Source organism: Hyla sarda, chromosome 10, assembly GCF_029499605.1.
Source record: "Hyla sarda isolate aHylSar1 chromosome 10, aHylSar1.hap1, whole genome shotgun sequence".
In the NCBI taxonomy this organism is placed as follows: domain Eukaryota; kingdom Metazoa; phylum Chordata; class Amphibia; order Anura; family Hylidae; genus Hyla; species Hyla sarda.
This window is the reverse complement of record NC_079198.1, coordinates 74,242,687-74,268,750: the sequence shown is the minus strand read 5'-3', so window position 1 is coordinate 74,268,750 and position 26,064 is coordinate 74,242,687. Positions and strand designations below refer to the sequence as shown.

Here is a 26,064-nt window from a genome sequence, read left to right as displayed (position 1 = left end):
ACAGTTGAGGATGAGTGGTTTGAGAAGAGAGACGTGAAAGGCATTAGGAATACGAAGAGAAGGAGGAAGAAGAAGTTTGTAAGAGACAGGATTAATTTGGCACAAGACTTTGAAAGGACCAAGATAGCGTGGTCCCAGTTTGTAACTGGGGACACGAAAGCGGACATATTTAGCGGAGAGCCATACCTTGTCTCCGGGAGCAAAAATGGGGGGAGCTCTTCTTTTTTTATCGGCAAACTTTTTCATGCGAGATGAAGCCTGTAAAAGAGAATTTTGGGTCTCTTTCCATATGGTGGAAAGATCACGAGTCACTTCATCTACAGCGGGCAAACCAGAGGGCAAGGGAGTAGGGAGGGGGGGAAGAGGGTGACGGCCGTACACCACGAAAAATGGGGATTTGGAGGAAGATTCAGAGACTCTGAAGTTATACGAAAATTCGGCCCATGGTAGAAGATCTGCCCAGTCATCCTGGCGGGAGGAAACAAAATGGCGTAAATAATCACCCAGGACCTGGTTAATTCTTTCCACTTGCCCATTGGATTGAGGGTGATATGCAGAGGAAAAGTTTAATTTAATCTTGAGTTGTTTACAGAGAGCCCTCCAGAATTTAGACACGAATTGGACACCTCTATCCGAGACAATCTGCGTAGGCAACCCGTGAAGACGAAAAATGTGTACAAAAAATTGTTTAGCCAACTGAGGCGCAGAAGGAAGACCAGGAAGAGGGATGAAATGTGCCATTTTGGAGAATCGATCAACGACCACCCAAATAACAGTGTTGCCACGGGAAGGGGGTAAATCAGTAATAAAATCCATACCAATCAGAGACCAAGGCTGTTCGGGGACAGGCAGAGGATGAAGAAAACCAGCGGGCTTCTGGCGAGGAGTCTTATCCCGGGCACAGATAGTGCAGGCTCGCACAAAGTCCACAACATCCGTCTCCAGAGTCGGCCACCAATAGAAGCGGGAGATGAGTTGCACAGATTTCTTGATGCCCGCATGACCTGCGAGATGGGAGGAGTGACCCCATTTGAGGATTCCGAGGCGTTGGCGTGGAGAAACAAAGGTCTTTCCTGGAGGAGTCTGCCTGATGGAGGCAGGAGAAGTGGAGATCAGGCAGTCAGGTGGAATGATGTGTTGCGGAGAGAGTTCAACTTCTGAGGCATCCGAGGAACGAGAGAGAGCATCGGCCCTAATGTTCTTATCGGCAGGACGAAAGTGAATCTCAAAATTAAATCGGGCAAAGAACAGAGACCACCGGGCCTGGCGAGGATTCAGCCGTTGGGCAGACTGGAGGTAGGAGAGGTTCTTGTGGTCGGTGTAGATAATAACAGGAAAACTTGATCCCTCCAGCAGATGCCTCCATTCCTCAAGTGCTAATTTAATGGCTAGAAGCTCTCGATCCCCGATGGAGTAGTTCCTCTCCGCTGGAGAGAAGGTCCTAGAGAAAAAACCACAAGTGACAGCATGCCCGGAGGAATTTTTTTGTAGAAGAACAGCTCCAGCTCCCACTGAGGAGGCATCAACCTCCAATAGGAAGGGTTTGGAAGGGTCAGGTCTGGAGAGGACGGGAGCCGAAGAAAAGGCAGACTTGAGTCGTTTAAAGGCGTCTTCTGCTTGAGGAGGCCAGGACTTGGGATCAGCATTTTTTTTGGTTAAAGCCACGATAGGAGCCACAATGGTAGAAAAATGTGGAATAAATTGCCTGTAATAATTGGCGAACCCCAAAAAGCGTTGGATAGCACGGAGTCCGGAGGGGCGTGGCCAATCTAAGACGGCAGAGAGTTTGTCTGGATCCATCTGTAGTCCCTGGCCAGAGACCAAATATCCTAGAAAAGGAAGAGATTGGCATTCAAACAGACATTTCTCAATCTTGGCATAGAGTTGATTGTCACGAAGTCTCTGAAGAACCATACGGACATGCTGGCGGTGTTCTTCTAGATTGGCAGAAAAAATTAGGATATCGTCCAGATATACAACAACACAGGAGTATAACAGATCACGAAAAATTTCATTGACAAAGTCTTGGAAGACGGCAGGGGCGTTGCACAGGCCAAAGGGCATGACCAGATACTCAAAGTGTCCATCTCTGGTGTTAAATGCCGTTTTCCACTCATCCCCCTCTCTGATGCGGATGAGGTTATAGGCGCCTCTTAAGTCCAATTTAGTAAAGATGTGGGCACCTTGGAGGCGATCAAAGAGTTCAGAGATGAGGGGTAAGGGGTAGCGGTTCTTAACCGTGATTTTATTAAGACCGCGGTAGTCAATGCAAGGACGTAGGGAGCCATCTTTTTTGGACACAAAGAAAAATCCGGCTCCGGCAGGAGAGGAGGATTTACGGATAAAGCCCTTTTTTAGATTCTCCTGGACGTATTCAGACATGGCAAGAGTCTCTGGGGCAGAGAGAGGATAAATTCTGCCCCGGGGTGGAGTAGTGCCCGGGAGGAGGTCGATAGGACAATCATAAGGCCTGTGAGGAGGTAGAGTCTCAGCTTGTTTTTTGCAGAAAACATCCGCGAAGTCCATATAGGCCTTAGGGAGACCGGTTACTGGAGGAACCACAGAGTTACGGCAAGGGTTACTGGGAACCGGTTTTAGACAGTTCTTGGAACAAGAGGACCCCCAACTCTTGATCTCCCCAGTGGACCAATCCAAGGTTGGGGAATGAAGTTGAAGCCAGGGAAGTCCAAGGAGAATTTCCGAGGTGCAATTGGGGAGGACCAAAAGTTCAATCCTCTCGTGATGAGATCCGATGCTCATAAGAAGGGGCTCCGTGCGGAAACGTATGGTACAGTCCAATCTTTCATTATTTACACAATTGATGTAGAGGGGTCTGGCGAGACTGATCACCGGGATGTTGAACCTGTTGACGAGAGAGGCCAAAATAAAATTTCCTGCAGATCCAGAGTCCAAGAAGGCCACAGTAGAGAAGGAGAAGGCAGAGGCAGACATCCGCACAGGCACAGTAAGACGTGGAGAAGCAGAGTAGACATCAAGGACTGTCTCACCTTTGTGCGGAGTCAGCGTACGTCTTTCCAGGCGGGAAGGACGGATAGGACAATCCCTCAGGAAGTGTTCGGTACTAGCACAGTACAGGCAGAGGTTCTCCATACGGCGTCGTGTCCTCTCTTGAGGTGTCAGACGAGACCGGTCGACCTGCATAGCCTCCACGGCGGGAGGCACAGGAACAGATTGCAGGGGACCAGAGGAGAGAGGAGCCGAGGAGAAGAAACGCCTCGTGCGAACAGAGTCCATATCTTGGCGGAGTTCCTGACGCCTTTCGGAAAAACGCATGTCAATGCGAGTGGCTAGGTGAATAAGTTCATGTAGATTAGCAGGAATTTCTCGTGCGGCCAGAACATCTTTAATGTTGCTGGATAGGCCTTTTTTGAAGGTCGCGCAGAGGGCCTCATTATTCCAGGACAATTCTGAAGCAAGAGTACGGAATTGTACGGCATACTCGCCAACGGAAGAATTACCCTGGACCAGGTTCAACAGGGCAGTCTCAGCAGAAGAGGCTCGGGCAGGTTCCTCAAAGACACTTCGGATTTCCGAGAAGAAGGAGTGTACAGAGGCAGTGACGGGGTCATTGCGGTCCCAGAGCGGTGTGGCCCATGACAGGGCTTTTCCGGACAGAAGGCTGACTACGAAAGCCACCTTAGACCTTTCAGTGGGAAACAGGTCCGACATCATCTCCAGATGCAGGGAACATTGGGAAAGAAAGCCACGGCAAAACTTAGAGTCCCCATCAAATTTATCCGGCAAGGATAGGCGTAGCCCAGGAGCGGCCACTCGCTGCGGAGGAGGAGCAGGAGCTGGCGGAGGAGATGACTGCTGAAGCTGTGGTAGTAACTGTTGTAGCATAACGGTCAGTTGAGACAGCTGTTGGCCTTGTTGCGCTATCTGTTGTGACTGCTGGGCGACCACCGTGGTGAGGTCAGCGACAACTGGCAGAGGAACTTCAGCGGGATCCATGGCCGGATCTACTGTCACGATGCCGGCTGGCAGGTAGTGGATCCTCTGTGCCAGAGAGGGATTGGCGTGGACCGTGCTAGTGGACCGGTTCTAAGCCACTACTGGTTTTCACCAGAGCCCGCCGCAAAGCGGGATGGTCTTGCTGCGGCGGTAGTGACCAGGTCGTATCCACTAGCAACGGCTCACCTCTCTGGCTGCTGAAGATAGGCGCGGTACAAGGGAGTAGGCAGAAGCAAGGTCGGACGTAGCAGAAGGTCGGGGCAGGCAGCAAGGATCGTAGTCAGGGGCAACGGCAGAAGGTCTGGAACACAGGCTAGGAACACACAAGGAACGCTTTCACTGGCACAAAGGCAACAAGATCCGGCAAGGGAGTGCACAGGTGAACACACTAATTGGAACCACTGCGCCAATCAGCGGCGCAGTGGCCCTTTAAATCGCAGAGACCCGGCGCGCGCGCGCCCTAGGGAGCGGGGCCGCGCGCGCCGGGACAGAACAGACGGAGAGCGAGTAAGGTACGGGAGCCGGGGTGCGCATCGCGAGCGGGCGCTACCCGCATCGCGAATCGCATCCCGGCTGGCAGCGGAATCGCAGCGCCCCGGGTCAGAGGATGTGACCGGAGCGCTGCAGCAGGGAGAGTGAAGCGAGCGCTCCGGGGAGGAGCGGGGACCCGGAGCGCTCGGCGTAACATTCCCTGTTTGTATCCTGCCTTCCACTGCACCGTGGTATCCGTGCGCTGGGTCTTGTTCCGTCGTCGGAGGGTGAGCTGATATACTCTTTTGTTGCAAACTTTTAAAATTATACACAAAACAACAAAATATACAAATAGACACTCCTTATCCATGTTTAATGTGCAAAGAGGACAAGGTGAACCCAAAGAGGAAAGAGTGGAGCATAAATAGGGAAGGTGGGGTCAAAAGAGGAAGAGTGGGTCTTAACATAGACATTAACATTAAACACGGGTTGTACATCTATGTCCTATACATGACACAAGCACCGGAGCGGTGCTCGCATCATGCACAGAGGGTCCCGGCTGCTATCAGCAGCCAGGGACCCACTGGTAATGGCAGACATCAGCGATCACTCTGATGTCCGCTATTAACCCCTCAGATGCTGTGATCTATACAGATCACAGCATCTCTGGCAAGGCAGCACTTTAAATGGATGATAGGATCGCCTGCAGCACTGCCGCAGGGATTCGATCATCCAAGATGGCAGACGGAGGTCCTCTCACCTGCCTCCATCTGTTCTCCCTATGTCTTCCAGCAAACCAGAGAAGTAGATCGCCAATATAGTTGATCAGTGTCTGCAATCTAAAAATTGCAAAAAATAGTCCACAGTGGGGACATAAAAAATTGTAATAAAAATTGTAAGAAAAATGATTACATCGGGACACGCTGTTGCCTGTTGCGGGCCATCAAAATGACGTCCGTCAAACAAAAAACTAAAAAAAGAGAGAGTTTGATGGCTGGTATCGACGGGACACAACGGCAGTGTGACAGAAGCTTAACTCTTCCACTATAACATGCAGGTGTGCTCACAGGGGAAATTGTTTTATGGTCCCTGAACACCTACTAAACCTTGCAGACAAGCAGCTGGGAAGCACATGTTTGCCTGACCCTGTGGATTTTTTGTCTGGAGAACCTATTGAAGGAAGTTATTGTGACATTCTTGTTCATATTTTATTTAGAGGTTGTTGTAGCCTGGTATGAACTCTCTTCAGAATCCACAGTGAAAATGAGAATCATTTCTAGATTATTATTACTTATGTCTAATGTCCTAAAATTAAATATAACAGAGATACAGGGCCAGGCCGTCTTAGTGCCCTTATCGCAGTTCGACCACTCGCCCTGTCGGCAGTGTGAGAGCCTGGAACGGGAGGCAGAGACTAAAGCCGCTCGGCCTCTGGCTCCTATTTTTGTACCCAGCTCACCAGTAGTTGCCGAGGACTCAGGGCGGCCCTGCCCCAGTTAAGTCCTGTACAGCCTACACGCATCGGCCGCATTTTGACGCTCGGTCATGTCATGCTCCCAGAATTCAGGGGCCGGCGTTACTACGTCCAGAGGCCAGCCCTAGGTATTCTGAGAGCATTACGGGAGCAAGCATCATTATGTGGCGGCCGGCCGCCATGTGTAGCTGTGCAGGGCCTTATCTGGGGGGAACTGAATCCCCGGCAACTACAGGGGTACCAGCAGGGGGGGGGGGCGGTAGTTAGGTGTCTAATCTGGGTGTACTACCTGCCTACTGGGGGTGTTAATCTGGGGGTACTTCCTGCCTACTGGGGGGGTAATCAGGGGGTACTACCTGCCTACTGAAGGGGGGGATTAATCTGGGAGTACTACCTGCCTACTGGGGGGGTCTAATCTGGGGGTACTACCTGCCTATTGGGGGGTCTAATCTGTGGGTACTACCTGCCTACTGGGGGGAGGGGTTTAATTTGGGGGTACTACCTGCCTACTGGGTTGGAGTGGGTTAATCTGGGGTACTACCTGCCTACTGGGGGGAGGGGGTTAATCTGGGGGTCCTACCTGCCTACTTGGAGGGGGTCTAATCTGGGGGTACTATCTGCCTACTGGGGGGAGGGGGTTAATCTGGGGGTACTACCTGCCTACTAGGGGGTAGGTAATGTGGGGGTACTACCTCCTGCCTACTGGGGGGAGGGTGTCTACTTGGGGGAGGGGGTTAATCTGGGGGTACTACCTGCCTACTGGGGGGAGAGGGTTAATCTGGGGTTACTACCTGCCTACTTGGGGGGGTCTAATCTGGGGGTACTACCTGCCTACTGGGGGGGTCTAATCTGGGGGTACTACCTGCCTATTGGGGGGTCTAATCTGTGGGTACTACCTGCCTACTGGGGGGAGGGGTTTAATTTGGGGGTACTACCTGCCTACTGGGTTGGAGTGGGTTAATCTGGGGTACTACCTGCCTACTGGGGGGAGGGGGTTAATCTGGGGGTCCTACCTGCCTACTTGGAGGGGGTCTAATCTGGGGGTACTATCTGCCTACTGGGGGAGGGGGTTAATCTGGGGGTACTACCTGCCTACTAGGGGGTAGGTAATGTGGGGGTACTACCTCCTGCCTACTGGGGGGAGGGTGTCTACTTGGGGGAGGGGGTTAATCTGGGGGTACTACCTGCCTACTGGGGGGAGAGGGTTAATCTGGGGTTACTACCTGCCTACTTGGGGGGGTCTAATCTGGGGGTACTACCTGCCTACTGGGGAAGTCTAATCTGGGGGTACTACCTGCCTACTGGGGGGAGGGTGTCTATTGGGGGGGAGGGGGTTAATCTGGGGGTGCTACCTTCCTACTGGGGGAGAGGGTTAATCTGGGGTTACTACCTGCCTACTTGGGGGGGGTCTAATCTGGGGGTACTTCCTGCCTACTGGGGGGGGTAATCTGGGGGTACTACCTGCCTACTGGGGGGGGGATTAATCTGGGAGTACTACCTGCCTACTGGGGGGTGGGTCTAATCTGGGGGTACTACCTGCCTATTGGGGGGGTCTAATCTGGGGGTACTACCTGCCTACTGGGGGGGAGGGGGTTAATCTGTTGGTACTACCTGCCTACTGGGTTGGAGTGGATTAATGTGGGGTACTACCTGCCTACTGGGGGGAGGGGGTTAATCTGGGGGTCCTACCTGCCTACTTGGAGGGGGTCTAATCTGGGGGCACTATCTGCCTACTGGGGGGAGGGGGGTAATCTGGGGGTACTACCTGCCTACTAGGGGGGAGGTAATGTGGGGGTACTACCTTCTGCCTACTGGGGGGAGGGTGTCTACTTGGGGGAGGGGGTTAATCTGGGGGTACTACCTGCCTACTGGGGGGAGAGGGTTAATCTGGGGTTACTACCTGCCTACTTGGGGGGGGTCTAAGCTGGGGGTACTATCTGCCTACTGGGGGAGTCTAATATGGGGGTACTACCTGCCTACTGGGGGGGAGGGTGTCTACTGGGGGGGAGAGGGTTAATCTGGGGGTACTACCTGTCTATTGGGGGGTCTAATCTGGGGGTACTACCTGACTACTGGGGGAGGGGATAAATCTGGGGGTACTACCTGTCTACAGGGGGGGGGATTAATCTGGGGGTACTACCTGTCTACTGGGGGGTCTAATCTGGGGGTACTACCTGCCTACTGGGGGAGGGGGTTAATCTGGGGGTACTACCTGCCTACTGGGGTAGGGGGTCTAATCTGGGAGTACTACCTGCCTACTGGGGGGGTCTAATCTGGGGGTACTTCCTGCCTACTCGGGGGAGGGAGTTAGTCTGGGGGTACTACCTGCCTACTGGGGGAGGGGGTTAATCTGGGGGTACTACCTGTTTACTGGGGGGTCTAATCTGGAGGTACTACCTGCCTACTGGAGTGTGTCTAATCTGCGGGTACCACCTGCCTACTGGGGGGGATTAATCTATGTGTACTACCTGCCTACTAGTGGGGTCTAATCGGGGGGTACTACTTGCCTACTGGGGGTTAATCTGAAATGGGGGACATGTCACATGGGAGGAGAATGTGACATGGGGGGAGATGAAACGGGGGAGGGATGGGAAGGGGAAGATGTAAAAGGGGTGAGAGAATGTGACAACGGGGGGAGTAAAATGTGACAGTGGAGGGGGAGGAGAATATGACAGGGGGGGAGAATGTGATGGGGGGAATGTGACTAGGGGGGTATGGAAATGAAATGGGGAAGATGTAAAATGGGTGGTGGATATAAAATGGTTAGGATAGATGTGAAATGGGGTGAGATTGGACATGAAATTAGAGGATTTCCCCATTTGTTTATTATATCGAAATCATAATATTTAGGTCCATAATCGCAATCGCACAGTTTCCCCATATCGTGCAGCCCTACTTATTATGTACCTGGCTACCTAACTACCTACATCAGTGTTTCCCAACCAGAGTGCTGACTCCTAGCATGTCCGGACAGCCAGAGGCCATCTGGGCATGCTTGGAGCGGTAGTTTTGCAACAGCTGGAGGCACCATGGTTGGGGAATGGTGACCTATCTACATATCTGGCAACCAGCTCTTTTACTGAGTGGGACACCAAGGGGGCATTATTACAGTCTTATAGATGAGGAGATTGGTAGTGTTAAGGAGAGCAGTAGAAAAATGCAGGGCCTAAGATGTTTGTCCTGCAGATGAAGAGAGAGAAAGTATTGGCTGGAAGAAGACATCATGGCGTTCTGAGTCGACGGGGAAGAAAAGGAAAGAGGATGACGCTGATCAGAAAAGATGTGACCTGTGAGTTCCTTCATGTAGCTGTAATCACTTATATGGTATATATCCTGTGTACAGCTGGTATGTACCTCTATGTGGTCCTGTATATAATCACTAATATGGTATATATCCTGTGTACAGCTAGTATGTACCTCTATATGGTCCTGTATATAATCACTTACAGTACATGGTATATATTGTGTGTATAGCTGGTGTGTACCTCTATATGGTCCTGTATATAATCACTTACAGTACATGGTATATATCCTGTGTACAGCTGGTATGTACCTCTATATGGTCCTGTATATAATCACTTACAGTTAATGGTATATATCCAGTGTACAGCTAGTATGTACCTCTATATGGTCCTGTATATAATCACTTACAGTACATGGTATATATTGTGTGTATAGCTGGTGTGTACCTCTATATGGTTCTGTATATAATCACTTATATGGTATATATCCTGTGTACAGCTGGTATGTACCTCTATATGGTCCTGTATATAATCACTTACAGTACATGGTATATATCCTGTGTACAGCTGGTATGTACCTCTATATGGTCCTGTATATAATCACTTACAGTACATGGTATATATCCTGTGTACAGCTGGTATGTACCTCTATATGGTCCTGTATATAATCACTTACAGTTAATGGTATATATCCAGTGTACAGCTAGTATGTACCTCTATATGGTCCTGTATATAATCACTTACAGTACATGGTATATATTGTGTGTATAGCTGGTGTGTACCTCTATATGGTTCTGTATATAATCACTTATATGGTATATATCCTGTGTACAGCTGGTATGTACCTCTATATGGTCCTGTATATAATCACTTACAGTACATGGTATATATCCTGTGTACAGCTGGTATGTACCTCTATATGGTCCTGTATATAATCACTTACAGTACATGGTATATATCCTGTGTACAGCTGGTATGTACCTCTATATGGTCCTGTATATAATCACTTACAGTTAATGGTATATATCCAGTGTACAGCTAGTATGTACCTCTATATGGTCCTGTATATAATCACTTACAGTACATGGTATATATTGTGTGTATAGCTGGTGTGTACCTCTATATGGTTCTGTATATAATCACTTATATGGTATATATCCTGTGTACAGCTGGTATGTACCTCTATATGGTTCTGTATATAATCACTTATATGGTATATATCCTGTGTACAGCTGGTATGTACCTCTATATGGTTCTGTATATAATCACTTACAGTACATGGTATATATCCTGTGTATAGCTGGTATGTACCTCTATATGGTTCTGTCTATTATTCTCCCCACACCCATGACAGATGTGGGCTGCCTGGTCTAAAATGCCCGGGCCTATTTTCGGTCCCAGTCTGGCCCTGCAGAGATAGCTGATATTATTGCAGTGTTTCACACAGCTGAAATGTGGGTCTTCTAGTGCTATACACGTGGAAGTGAGTGGTGTCATTTTTGTGTCAGGCAAAGATAAATATGTTGTTAGCATAGAGTCTTATCTCAATGCAGTTAGAATAAGCTGTGATGTGTTCTGTACCAAAGTCTGCTCATCGTCTATGCCCTGAGGACAAAGTATCTGATAAATACAGAAACGTCATGTGGATGAGATTAACAACAAAATAACACAAGAGATGGAGCTGTAACAGTTATATGGAGTTATATTAGTCATAATTAAAATATATATATATATTATATATATATATATATATATATATATATATATATACATATACATATATATAAAGCAAAATCATCGGTAGTTGCAGTATCCTGTAATACCTTTTTTATTGGACTAACAAGATTATGTAGAGACAAGCTTTCGGGATTCCTCCCTTTATCAAGTCATAGACATTTCTGAGCTCACAAGGAGAAAACACACGTTCTATCTCACAAAATATGCAGGGGTTAAAACATATGGGCCCTCATTTACTATTCTAAACCCGACTTCTTTTGTCTGGTTTTTTAGCGCATCTTTGTCTGCGCCATGTCGCAGACATCGTGCGCCAGTCTGCAACACGATGCAACATTTTTTCCCGACGGACCCGATGTGGATTCTCCCAAACCCGAAAAAGGGGCGTAACCCGACATTTCTGAGCTTTCCCACGTATTTATAAAGGTTTCCAACCCGAATTTGTTGAATTGTTGTGGATTTTTTCCCGACAACTCAGAGGAGTTGGAAACCAAAACCAAGAAAACCCACGTGCGACAAACAGGATGCGACATAATAATAAATACCAGGGGAAAAAAGCAGTCGGGTAAGAAAGCAAGATAGACTTACAACCCGATTTTCTAAGTAAATGAGGGCCATGTTGTTTTAACCCCTGCACATTTTGGGAGATAGAACCTGTGTTTTCTCCTTGTGAGCTCAGAAATGCTTATGACTTGATAAAGGGAGGAATCCCGAAAGCTTGTCTCTACAAAATCTTGTTAGTCCAATAAAAAAGGTATTACAGGATACTGCAACTACCGATGATTTTGCTTTTTGCATCACTGGACTAATACGGCTACTCCTAACTACTTTATATATATATATATATATATATATATATATATATAATGGCTGTTCAGATCTCTTACATATCTATACTGTATGCTTTCCATGCTAAATTGCTTATTTTAAATTGTTATTTTAAAATCCCAAAGCTTTGTACATTTTTGGATCTCCTATCCTACTTCTTCCAAATAATACCCAGCTACAGTATTTGTATAAAACTTCTCTATTGGATCTCACTAGTGTTCAAGCACAGACAATTGTTCTGCCACAGAAATATTCTTTAAAAACAAATGGGGTAAACCAGCTTAAAAAGCCAGTCAACAGCCACTGCCCCAGGTCTCTGCTGATGTCCACTTCCTGGTGTTGTCTCCACATGCAGGAAATGCCTGCTCAGCCATTCTTGGCTAGTGATCTGTCTCACCCAGTGATTGGCTGATCAGACATTTCCCTCCACTTCTTGTGCATAGAGATCAGTGGTTACCCAGGTGGCATCAGAACAGTAGTGACTGGGAATCAGTAAGAAATGCTTGGTGCTTCATGAGATATTTATAGCTTGGTATATATATTTTTTTTATAATCTAACCCTGCTTTCTACTTCTCCACAACTTTATCCCTGACCTGTTTGGTAAGCTCCTTTGTCTTCATGCAGCTGTCTGCTCAGTAATGCTCTTTAACAAACTCTGAGGCCTTCACAGAACAGGTGTTTTTGTACTGAGATTAGGTGGACCCTATTAACTAATTATGTGATTTGCAAATGTGACTAGTGAATGCGGTTGGTTACACTAGATCATTGTTGGGGATTTTACAGTAAAAGTGGTGAATGAACAAGCACTCAACACTTTCCAGATTTTTTAGATATGAAGTCCATATAATATGTTCCCCCACTTCCAAATGATGGACTATTATCTGTTGTCCCATAACATTAAATTGCAGTTAAATGAATTACAATTTGTGGCTATACTATGACAAAATGTAAAAAAGTGGTTGAACATGTATGCAAGGCACTGTAGTCATAGATAACTTTAAATTGTGAGAATACCCCTTTAACAAATCAAGTAAAAGAGTAATAAATCTTTATTGAAGAGATTGCAGAAGACAAAAGGTGGGTTTACACACCGGGATGTCTGCATGGAATATTCTGCACAAACATTCTGCAGCAGCAGAGTCCTATTTATTTTCAACACGGCGGAATTTCCACAACAGATGTTTCTACTTCAGAAATTTTGACTCCAGCATCTGCAGGAATAATAGACAAGTCTATTCTTTCTGCGGAGTCCACAAGAAAATGCATTGCCGTCTATGAGACGACACATTTCCGATTGGACATGTTCATTCTTGGTGCGGACACAGAAAATGGAATTTCCGTGCTGGAAATATCTGGCACAGAAATTTTGCCATGTGCACAGAGAAGCAGAATTCTGTTGATTTCAAAGGGACTATGCTGCAGCGAAATCTCCGTGCCGAATTCCAATGCAAAATCAGACACAGAAATTCCGACGTGTGAACATGGCCTAACAGTGATCTTCTCAGTGTTGCATGTCAGTAATATCGCCCACATATACTATAACAGTGATCTCCTCAGTGTTGGCTGTCAGTAATAGCACCCACATATACTATAACAGTGATCCTCTCAGTGCTGCCTGTCAGTAATAGCACCCACATATACTATAACAGTGATCTCCTCAGTGCTGCCTGTCAGTAATATCGCCCACATATACTATAACTGTGATCTTCTCAGTGCTGCCTATCAGTAATAGTGCCCACATATACTATAACAGTGATCTTTTCAGTGCTGCCTGTCAGTAATATCGCCCACATATACTATAACAGTGATCTCCTCAGTGCTGGCTGTCAGTAATAGCCCCCACATATACTATAACTGTGATCTTCTTAGTGCTGCCTGTCAGTAATAGCGCCCACATATACTATAACTGTGATATTCTTACTGCTGCCTGTCAGTAATAGTGTTCATTTTATTCTTTACACAGTAAAAGTTCCCCTCTTAATGCCCCGCATTGGCCTGCTGAAGGTAATTTTACAGGGCTCTGGCAGTGCTCTTCCTGCTCCTCCTTGCACAAAGGCAGAGGTAGCGGTCCTGCTGCTGGGTTGTTGCCCTCCTACGGCCTCCTCCACGTCTCCATATGCTGGTGTGGTTTGCCCTGGGTTCCTCCTAATGCAAGACAATGCTACACCTCATGTGGCTGGAGTGTGTCAGCAGTTCCTGCAAGAGGAAGGCATTGATGCTATGGACTGGCCCGCCCGTTCCCCAGACCTGAATCTGATTGAGCACATCTGGGACATCATGTCTCGCTCCATCCACCAACGCCACGTTGCACCACAGACTGTCCAGGAGTTGGAGGATGCTTTAGTCCAGATCTGGGAGGACATCCCTCAGGAGACCATCCGCCACCTCATCAGGAGCATGCCCAGGCATTGTAGGGAGGTCATACGGGCACGTGGAGGCCACACACACTACTGAGCCTCATTTTGACTTATTTTAAGGACATTGCATCAAAGTTGAGAGAGCTTTCGCCCGCACTACTCATGTTCCAATAGGATCTTGGATATAGTAAGAGGCTGAATCCAGCAATCCCATGCTCAGCGGAAGAAACAACAGCGTGTAGAAATCCTCAGATAGAAAGAACACTGCGGCACTGGGTATATGTTGCAAATAAAAGGTTTTCTTTATTGCCGCATAGCGGCTAACAGAGGTATCAGACCAGAACGTCGACGAGCGCTGGTTTCGCGTCAAATGACTCTTTCTCAAGGCATGATGGGAGTGGATGGAGCCCCATCCATATACCCCCTGTCGGCAATCAGTACAACACCTGATACAAAACATATACAATGTAACAGGTACAAAAAACATATAAAGCTTACATATAAATACTAAGTAACAGCATAGCAAACACAGAGGTATCAAAATATCTTTAAAACAAATTCAATCCAAATATTTCACAGGAAAGAAGACAAATCATTATGATCATTCAGACCCAGAGCACCCGTGGTTCCGGTCCATTTCGCCTCCGCTTGCAATAACCTGGTATGACGATCTATACCCCCTTCTTTAGGCATAATTCTTTGTAGGTCAATAAATCTTAAACTGTTACTGTTGCCTTTATGTATTTTTTGAACATGGGAAATCAACCGGGGACATCCTTTTCCTGTCCTGATTGAGTTGATGTGCTCATGGAACCTATGGAACAGAGGCCGGATTGTTTTACCTATATAAAATAGGTGACAGGGACATAGCACTGCATACACGACATCGTCAGAACGACATGTAATAAAATCTGATATTCTATGATTAATATGACCAAGTTGGATGCTAAGAGTCTTCAAGTTGATTGCAAAAAGAGCAATGCTTGCATTTAAAATTCACCTTGGGAAGGCTCTGTAGCAGCCAATTCTGTTTGTTCTGGGGGATCCGACTTTTAACTGATTCATCCCTAAGATTCCAGGTTCTCCTAAATGAAACCACTGGCGGTTCCATACTCAAAGACCTGAGGTCAGTATCGGCCTGTATAATATGCCAGTTCCTACGTATTGTGTGTCTGATTTTATCGGACATAGGCCTGTGTTCAAACGAAAAGACGGCGTGGGATATTCCATTCTTCTTACCGCTTCCCCTTTTGAACACCAGCTCTTTCCTATTCCTTACTCTTGCCTTAGAAAAAGCATCTTGAATAATCTGCTCGGTATAGCCCCTCTCTCTTAATTTTGCATAAGTTCACATGACTGTTGCAGGAATGATGTATAGTCCGAATTATTATGGCGTAGATGGAGGAATTTACCATAGGGTAGTGATTTAGATACATGGGCGGGATGAAAATTGTTAAAATGCAATAATGAATTGGTGGCTGTTTTTTTGCGGAAGCCTTTTACTGAAACACCAGAGGGGGAGGTGAGTAGTGTAACATCTAGGAATTGTAGTTCTGTATCAGACAAAATAGATATGAATTGTATATTCAAATCGTTAGAGTTCATATATACCACAAATTCATTAAACCTCTCCTCTGAGCTGTCCCACAGAATCAGACAGTCATCAATGTACCATGACCAATGTATAATGTTGGATCTGAAGGGGTTATTTTCTGAGTAAATAAACTGTTCCTCCCATAAAGCCAAAAATAGAACAGAATAGGTTGGTGCCACTGGCGTGCCCATCACCGTGTCAGTTCGCTGGGCAAACCAGTGGCTACCAAACTGAAAAGCTTTATGTTCAAGAATAAACAGAAGAGCCTCACAAATTAAATTAACACATGCCTGGTCCTTTCCAGCCCTCTCCAAAAAGATCTGTACTGCCTTTATACCATCTTGGTGGCGTAAACTGGTATACAGAGAGACCACCTCAATTGAGGCCAATCTGTATCCCGGACGCCACTCAAGACCCTCCACTAGCTGAAGAAGAGCCTTTGTATCAGCCAAGTAAGAGGGGACGGATCTAAGTAACGGGCGTAAAAAACAATCTAAGTATCAAGACAGGGGCTCAGTTAAAGAGCCCCTGCCCGATACGATCGGTCTCCCAGGTGGTTTTGTGAGGGTCTTATGAATTTTAGGCAAATAGTACTAGCTTGGTTTTTGAGGATTACAAGGAAACAGTTTCTCAACAAGTTTTTTAGGGTTTACTCCATCTATTACTCCCTTCCTAAGTAGTGACTGTAATTTATGAAGATACCCACGAGACAGATCTCCATCAATTTTCACATAGGTGGTAGAGTCCCCTAGCTGCCGCATCGTCTCCTCAATGTAATCTTTAGTGTTGAGTACCACAATATTTCCGCCTTTATCAGCCGGTTTCACAATGATATCCTTATTGTTTTTTAACCAAATAAGGGCACGATGTTCCTCACCTGTCAGGTTACTGAGGACTTCAGGATAAATGAGACTTTTGATCTCTGACATCACTAACGTGCTAAAGAGCTCTAAACTAGATCCTGTCTGTAAAGGCGGAAAAAAAGGAAGATTTAACACCCCCAGTAAATTTACTGTGTTCTTTTTGATCAGTGGTGTCACTCTCCCATAACAGTTCAAACAATTCTCCTAACACCTGATGGTCTAGACACTCCTGTTATTTGCAAATTAGGTAGAAACCCCAGTGGCCCAATTTTGGCCGGGTCTTCTCCTGATTGCAAAATACAGTCCTGATCAGATTTGTTTTTAAACAATTTAGATAAATTTAATTTATGAAGAGATTTGGCTAAATCGATTTGAAATTTCACTTCATCAAACTTATTTGTCAAGCAGAAATTCAAGCCCTTAGAAAGCAAATACATACATGATGCAGATAGTTCTACATTAGACAAATTAATAACGTTACTGACCTCTGTCCTGGAGTTGTGGGGAGCAGGTACACCTATGCTTGCCAGGAGACCTGTTTCCGCTTCACTCCGGGCCCAATGGGTGGATGAATTCTTCCGGTGTCCCCCTCAGAGAATCCTGCGCCTAAAGGGACCTCCGATGTAGAGAAACCCGAACCCCTCATCGAACTTTGGCGTGGCTGAGCACCCCGGGCATCCTCAGTTTTAATCTGACCCCGAGTCAGTTGTCCAGTATTCCATCTTTGGTTTAGATCTTCTTAGATTTTTCTTTTTATTATTATTCCAACTTTGATGTAAAAATCCTCAGATAGAAAGAACACTGCGGCACTAGGTATTTGTTGTAAATAAAAGGTTTTCTTTATTGTGGCAAAGCAGGTAACAGAGGTATCAGACCAGAACGCCGATGAGCGCTGGGTCTGAATGATCGCAATAATTCGTCTTCTTTCCTGTGAAATATATGGATTGAATTTATTTTAAAAATATTTTGATACATCTGTGTTTGCTATGCTGTTACTTTGTATTTATATGTAAGTACCTGTTTTTGTACCTGTTACATTGTATATGCTTTGCATCAGGTGTTGTACTGATTGGTATATGGACGGGGCTCCATCCACTCCCATCATGCATTGAGAAAGCGTAATTTGAAGCGAAACCATCGTCGGCGTTCTGGTCTGATACCTCTGTTACCTGCTATGCCGCAATAAAGAAAACCTTTTATTTGCAACATATACCTAGTGCCGCAGTGTTCTTTCTATCTGAGGATTTTTACATCAAAGTTGGATCAGCCTGTAGTGTGGTTTTCCACTTTGATTTTGAGTGTGACTCCATATTCAGACCTCCATGGGTTGATAAATTTGATTTCCATTGATAATTTCTGTGTGATTTTGTTGTCAGCACATTCAACTATGTAAAGACTAAAGTATTTCATATGATTAGTTCATTCAGATCTAGGATGTGTTATCTTAGTTTTCCCTTTATTATTAAAAAATCTTAAAGGGGTATTCCAGGAAAAAAACTTTTTTTTTTTATATCAACTGGCTCCAGAAAAATTTACTTCTATTAAAAAATCTTAATCCTTTCAATAATTATCAGCTGCTGAAGTTGAGTTGTTGTTTTCTGTCTGGCAACAGTGCTCTCTGCTGACATCTCTGCTTGTCTCGGGAACTGCACAGAGTAGAAGAGGTTTGCTATGGGGATTTGCTTCTAAACTGAGTGGTTCCCGAGACACGTGTCATCAGAACAACTCAACTTCAGCGGCTCATAAGTATTGAAAGGATTAAGATTTTTTTAATAGAAGTAATTTACAAATCTGTTTAACTTTCTGAAGCCAGTTGATATATAAAAAAAAGTTTTAACCTGAATAACCCCATTAAATCTTATTGACCTACAGAATAAGGAGAACCTGTCAGTTTTACCGTAGAGTGCACTGCATAAAAACTAAAATCCTCCATAGTTTGCAAAATTGTGGTTTAGTTGTGTCCTCAAGGGGGATAAAATTTTAAGACTGTTGAGACCCAATTAGCTCCTAGCAGGCTATAACTACCCCTCCCCCTTATTACAATAATTAATTAAATAATAACTGACACAACAACAATTCAACTTTTTATGGGTGGGGATCGGCCACAGCTTTATTTATAAAATTACTTATATAAATAACAATTTAACTGTAACAAAGACACCGATTGGCTTCTTGCCAACCCGAGAGGTGCTGCCACACTGTCCTGTGTGGAGGTCTACCCCGGGTTGACCCCGCTTTCACCGTCTTCTTACCGCCAAGCTGTGACTTACAATAAACAGAGATACAAAAAGGGAGGGAGGGAGGGCAAAACTCCGGGTCCTGGGCAGATTGAGGGGGGAAGGGAGGCACCACAGCTATAAATACCCAGGGGAGGGCCCCTGAAAGCCCGGGAAACTATTACACCCCTGATTGGTGCACTCCTTCCCCCCCACCCATGGGACATACCACTATAGTTACCAACAAGTTTTTACAGACGGAGGAGGGGGCTAAAAACCTTGCCTGTATATTTCTTAACCCCTTAACTGCTCACCAGTCAGGGGGCAAGCTAGTTATGCACAGCTTGCCCCTCCAGACTGTTGAGACCCAATTAGCTCCTAGCAGGCTATAACTACCCCTCCCCCTTATTACAATAATTAATTAAATAATAACTGACACAACAACAATTCAACTTTTTATGGGTGGGGATCGGCCACAGCTTTATTTATAAAATTACTTATATAAATAACAATTTAACTGTAACAAAGACACCGATTGGCTTCTTGTCAACCCGAGAGGTGCTGCCACACTGTCCTGTGTGGAGGTCTACCCCGGGTTGACCCCGCTTTCACCGTCTTTTTACCGCCACGGAGGAGACCAGTTAGCCCTACACTGGGCTCCGACCCCCACCCAAGAGATACTGGATAGCCAACACCTGGGGCCACTTCAGCCCCCCGGACACACCCAACACATTTCCTCTCCAGGAAATCCGCCCAACACATTTCCTCTCCAGGAAATCCGCTCAACACATTTCCTCTCCAGGAAAACCGAGGTACCTGCCGCCAGGACCTATTTCTTATATAAATTTGTATTCATTCATTTTATTTATCAATCTTTTTTTTTTTTTTAATAACTCTTGTGCGAACACATCTCTCAGACTCACCCAGACATCGAAGAGAGCCGCAGCACTCGCACCACCTTGCGGAAAACCACTCGCAAAACATAACACATATGGGAAACATCAAACTGGGCGAAAATAGCAACGCAACATGCAGATCGCCAGCGCCCCACGCGCTGCGCTACCCTCTCCAGAAACCAAGCCATCTCCGCCGGCCCCGATACAAAAGAGGGCGAATCTCAAACTCACAACACCCCATCCTATCAAAGAAAAGCAAAACCCAAAACAGACAAAAAACTCGAAACTGAATAATCGGGGGCGTGGAGCAAAAAAGAAAAAAGGGGGGGGGCGCCCCACAGCCGCCCCTTCAAGCAATAGGACGACAAGCCTAAAAAACTGTCATTCGCTGACCCCCATGCAGCACAAGCTGCGCTACCTGGATCGCCGAAGCAGTCTCGGACAAAAAAGGGGTCCTTTAATTTTTATAATTTTTTTTTTTTTTTATTACTGTGTCGCAAATTGCACAAAATAGGCACCCAAAAAACAGACACCCCAGTCCCAGATGAGGAGAAAGGAAGTGCCCCATCCACATAGCCCCGAAAAAAGCCAGCGCAAACCTCGGATGAGCAAAACGACGCAAAAGCGACAACCAAAAATCCGACCCGCAGCTGCCACCAAGTGACCCAAAACTGATAGGAAAAACCGTTCGCCTACAGCAAGGCCACCCACTCGTGGGCCCAGCCCCTAGGTACGCACCAACATCCCTCCAACCGCAAATTAGAAAAGAAAAAATTACCCCCCGTCATGCGCCAACCGCACCCCACTGGGTCGCAGCACAATGGGAAAGCCACCCACCTGTTTTCTCCTTTTTTTGAATAGAAGGTGATTCACATGAACAGGTGAAGATACCGGGCGTCATGTACTAAGAATGTTATTTGGATGCACAGAGAACACAGCCCAAATCTCGAACCTCCTTGGAGAGGTGACACAGCAGTCAACCTCCGTCATCACATCATATGAAAACGAAATAGGAATAAACATCAGAGCCCGGAAGGTTACTACAAAGGGCATTCCAGGTACCAAAAACAAATCCCCTATCCACAGACACATTTGGAACCTCCGGGACCCCCCTCCACTGTAGACATCCCGGCCACCACACCACCAACCACTCGCAAACGCCTTACCGTGAGTGCGACCAAGTCGCAGGAGCCACCAAAGCGGACCAAGAAATACACACCAAACTCCACGATGACCCACGGGCCAGCCACACAGGCAAACCTTCTGACTCCGCCCAAGGGAGCAACCTCCGGAACCACTGCCAGAGAAAAACGAGACAAAGCGTCAACACCCAATACCGACCCCAGGGAGCACAACCCCAAAATAAATAGTAACTCCAAACAGCGAAGCACTAGGCACAACAAGCCGAACACAAGAAGAAATCCGCAAGAGTAATATCAGTGACAACTCCCCGAATGTCAGACCGACAACACGCCACGATCACTCAAAGCACTCCAGAAAAGAAGAAAAGTAACACCAAATTAGAGCGCTACCAAGCGCAGGGGCCAAGCCAACCCACACAGTATCGTTACAAGTCCAGAACATGAGCTGCCGAAGCAAGCACCCAAAGTCCCACAACCAATACCTGTTACGCCGAGCGCTCCGGGTCCCCGCTCCTCCCCGGAGCGCTCACGGCGTCTCTCTCCCTGCAGCGCCCCGGTCGGTCCCGCTGACCGGGAGCGCTGCACTGTCATGGCCGTCGGGGATGCGATTCGCACAGCGGGACGCGCCCGCTTGCGAATCGCGTCCCAAGTCACTTACCTGTCCCGGTCCCCGGCTGTCATGCTCTGGCGCGCGCGGCTCCGCTCTCTAGGGCGCGCGCGCGCCAGCTCTCTAGATTTAAAGGGCCAGTGCACCAATGATGGTGCCTGGCCCAATCTTCCCAATTAGCTTGTTTAGTTTCCACCTGTGCACTCCCTACTTATACCTCACTTCCGCTGCACTCCCTTGCCGGATCTTGTTGCCCTTGTGCCTAGTGAAAGCGTTCCCTTGTGTGTTCCTAGCCTGTGTTCCAGACCTCCTGCCGTTGCCCCTGACTACGATCCTTGCTGCCTGCCCTGACCTTCTGCTACGTCCGACCTTGCTCTTGCCTTATCCCTTGTACCATGCCTATCTCAGCAGTCAGAGAGGTTGAGCCGTTGCCGGTGGATACGACCTGGTTGCTACCGCCGCTGCAAGACCATCCCGCTTTGCGGCGGGCTCTGGTGAAAACCAGTAGCTACTTAGAACCGGTCCACCAACACGGTCCACGCCAAACCCTCTCTGACACAGAGGATCCACCCCCTGCCAGCCGAATCGTGACAGTAGATCCGGCCATGGATTCCGCTTAGGTGCCGCTGTCAAGTCTTGCCGACATTTCCACGGTGATTGCCCAGCAATCCTTAATGATCACCCAACGAAATCACCAGCTGGCATACTTGACCACCGTGACACAGCAACTTCAGTCACAGATACAGCAGCTGCTGCCGCAGATACAGCAACTTCAGTCACAGACACAGCAGCTGCAACTGCAACAACCATCTCCTCCGCCGGCTCCTGCAACTCCTCCGCAGCGACCGGCCGCTCCTAACCCCTGCTTGTCCCTTCCGGACAAATTTGATGGGGACTCTAGACACTGCCGTGGTCTCCTGCCTGGGAAGGCCCTGCCATGTGCCACACCGCCCGGAGCACCTCTCTCGCAGTATCCTTTGCAATCCACCCCTGTGCCTCCCGCCGAGGAGGCTATGCAAGTGGATCGGTCCCGCCTGACCCCTGAAGAGAGGACTCGCCGCAGGAAGAAAGAAGATTTACTTCTATACTGCACTGTGCGTTACCGCACAGAACCCCTGCTCTTGAGCATGGAACTTTTTGTTTTGCCCAAATGCTCCTCTGAAGTCCTCCTCGCTCTGCCATGGCTCCAACCCCCATCCTCTGCCCTTGTCTGGACCACCGGGGAGATCGGGAGCTGGGGTGCTTCTTGCTACAGAAAGTGCCTCACGTCTGCTCCCAGTCCCGTCAGTCAAGCCTCTGTGTCTCCCCCTTTACCTGGCCTCCCCAAGGCCTGTCTGGACTATGCTGTGTCTCCTCCTCACGGCTCCCGTCCTGTTGACACTCTGCCCCGTGCCGGGCTTGACCCTCTTCCCTCCCTCCCCACCCCCACGCCTTCTTGTGTGCCCGCTGTTGATGTGGTTTCCCGGGGCTTCGCCACCATCTGGAAGAAGACTCTGAAATTCCTCATGCTGGCCTCATCCCGGGTGAAGAAGCTTGCCGGGAAAAAGAGAAGAGCTCCTCCTATTTTTGTGTGGCTCTCCGCCAAGTATTTCGGCTTCCGTGTCCCCAGTTTTTATCTCGGACCACGTTATCTTGGACCCTTTGTAGTCGAGTGCTCAGAGGAGAGATCTTGGGAACCTGAGGACAACATCCTGGACAAAAGTCTTATCCTCAGGTTCTCCGGCTCCAAGAAGAGGGGGAGACCCAAGGGGGGGGGTACTGTTACGCCGAGCGCTCCGGGTCCCCGCTCCTCCCCGGAGCGCTCACGGCGTCTCTCTCCCTGCAGCGCCCCGGTCGGTCCCGCTGACCGGGAGCGCTGCACTGTCATGGCCGTCGGGGATGCGATTCGCACAGCGGGACGCGCCCGCTTGCGAATCGCGTCCCAAGTCACTTACCTGTCCCGGTCCCCGGCTGTCATGCTCTGGCGCGCGCGGCTCCGCTCTCTAGGGCGCACGCGCGCCAGCTCTCTAGATTTAAAGGGCCAGTGCACCAATGATGGTGCCTGGCCCAATCTTCCCAATTAGCTTGTTTAGTTTCCACCTGTGCACTCCCTACTTATACCTCACTTCCCCTGCACTCCCTTGCCGGATCTTGTTGCCCTTGTGCCTAGTGAAAGCGTTCCCTTGTGTGTTCCTAGCCTGTGTTCCAGACCTCCTGCCGTTGCCCCTGACTACGATCCTTGCTGCCTGCCCTGACCTTCTGCTACGTCCGACCTTGCTCTTGCCTTATCTCTTGTACCATGTCTATCTCACCAGTCAGAGAGGTTGAGCCGTTGCCGGTGGATACGACCTGGTTGCTACCGCCGCTGCAAGACCATCCCGCTTTGCGGCGGGCTCTGGTGAAAACCAGTAGCTACTTAGAACCGGTCCACCAACACGGTCCACGCCAAACCCTCTCTGACACAGAGGATCCACCCCCTGCCAGCCGAATCGTGACAATACCAAGGCAAAAGCGCTAACAAAACCCAAGCATGGCAGAAACCCACTGACTACCAAGACCCATGGCTAAACCACCCAGCAGCACCACTGGGAAACCAAACCACACCAACAACCAACCAAACCGGCCACATCCGGAAACAGAGCGAGCTTCCCGTGAGCTGCAACGGGGGACAGAAAGCAGGCCTGTCCACTGCACGACACATGAAAAAACCCCAACCAGCCGAAACGTCAGCCCTTAGTGCACCCGGGGCACATATGCGGGGGCACAGATACCACACACCCTCGGCGGCCAGAGACAACCTGGAGGAAAAAACTCCGCCCGGAACCATATTCCACGTGGAACAATCAGGAAACCAGCAAGGACCGTAACCAGGGCACCTAGCGAGCCCCGAAGAAACCAAAACAGAGAAAACGCAATCACACCCTGGCCACAGGAAAGCAGCAGACCAACGCCAACGCGGCATGCGGAACCCATGCTAATCTACTCAGTATTGTTCCAATTTTAACATATGTGCTGCCGAAGCGAGCACCAAATATGGAACGCTTCACAATTTGCATGTCAGCCTTGCAACAACAAACCACACCCCCACAAGCGCAGAGCACAGGAGAATCGCCCTCCGGAATACCACCACGAACAGAAGAACTCACAAGGCAAGGCAAACAGAGACTCAAGCGAACCTACCCCCGGAGACTCAAGCGAAACCTACCCACCGAACACATCAGCTAAAGCACCCAAAACGACATACAGAAGTCCCATGCCTACCAGAGATTGGGAAAATACGGAGAGATTAACCAAACAAAAGGGGGAGAAAACCAAAAGAAACAAAACCGCAACTGGGCGGCACCCACCGAATCAGGAAAAGGAACAAGCCGCAGGAGCCAAGTCTGCCAAACCCCGGCCACCCAGAGCGTAAGGCCAAAAGAGCACTCACCACAGAAAACATTTATTTTATTTTTTTTTACTTTTTTATGATACCCTACCAAAGCACCCTGAAATAGAGGAGGAAAGCAGGATTAGAACTCTGGTCTCCCACACAATACACATTCAACTGATGGCTGCTCAGACCACTGACCTACAGCCAGAACCCAAGAAGAGACGTACTCAACTCCCAACCAGAGACCAAACCCAACATACACACAGAAACAAAAGGACGAACACTGCACAGAACGCAGCCATAAGCACACTAACCGGGGAAGGGGCCAAGCCCCGCATCAGAAAACCCACCAATTCCAGAAGATGGAGAAGCCAACAGCTGGAAGAACCACTTCACCACCGCCGCAGGCGTGGGACAAGGCAAGTCGGAGACCGCCGGGTCGCGGGCACTCCGCCACCACACTCACTACCCCTCCACGGGGGGCATTGGAGAGGCAGGAGGAAGAAGGGGGGGGGGTAGATCTGGGAACACGGGGCGGAGAGGTGATGGGGGGGGGGCAGATGCAGTGGGTGTGTGGTAAGGGGAGAGGTGCCAGCATGGGCGGAGTGAGAAGCTGGGTAAATGGGAGGGGACGATAGGAGAGCTCAAATAGTTTGCGCCGTAATCCGAAAGAGCCCACAGTACCCTTGCTATTTTCTCGGATTGTTTTTTTTTTTATTTTTTTAATTTTTTTTTTTTGAACGCCGTTTATTAATACATACAGTAGAAAAATTGACCGAATATGCTAAACAGAAATGCAATATGTATATTAAATTACCAATATTATTTATTATGTATATCACGTGTATAATGAAATTTAATATTTATTTATTTATTTTAATTTAAAATTATTTTATTTGAATTATTCATTTATTTATATTTGCGTGCACGCCATAGACGGAACACTTCAAATGACGACATATTGTTATACCCCAGACATGCACGCATGAGGAGATACCACATACATGCATGTCTGCAACACACATATTTTTATTTTATTTATTTATTTTTTTAGTTATACCTATATATACATACATACACATATATACACTTTGATTTATTTATCGATTTTTATATATTTTTTTTTTATTATTATTTTCATTTATTTATATATATATATATATATATATATATATATATTTTTTTTTTTTTTTTTGTATTATTTATTTATTTATTTTTTGTGGGATGGGGAAAAGGGGGCAAACCAAACTTTTATTATTGAAGGGTTAAATTACCTTTATTGACTTAATTCTTTTTTTTTTGCAATGTTATA

The 26,064-nt window shown here is 47.6% G+C and overlaps 1 protein-coding gene across 2 annotated transcripts in view; it reads right to left on the bottom strand.

Annotated features, from left to right (window-relative positions):
- LOC130293967 (apolipoprotein A-IV-like) overlaps positions 1 to 17,324 on the bottom strand; it is a 36,756-nt gene extending 19,432 nt beyond the window's left edge. For both annotated transcript variants that reach the window (XM_056543302.1, XM_056543303.1), the window contains exon 1: positions 17,025 to 17,324. The gene's annotated coding sequence lies outside the window, so the exon portion shown is untranslated. The remainder of the gene's footprint in view (positions 1 to 17,024) is intronic.
- Between the last annotated feature and the right edge of the window lie 8,740 nt (positions 17,325 to 26,064).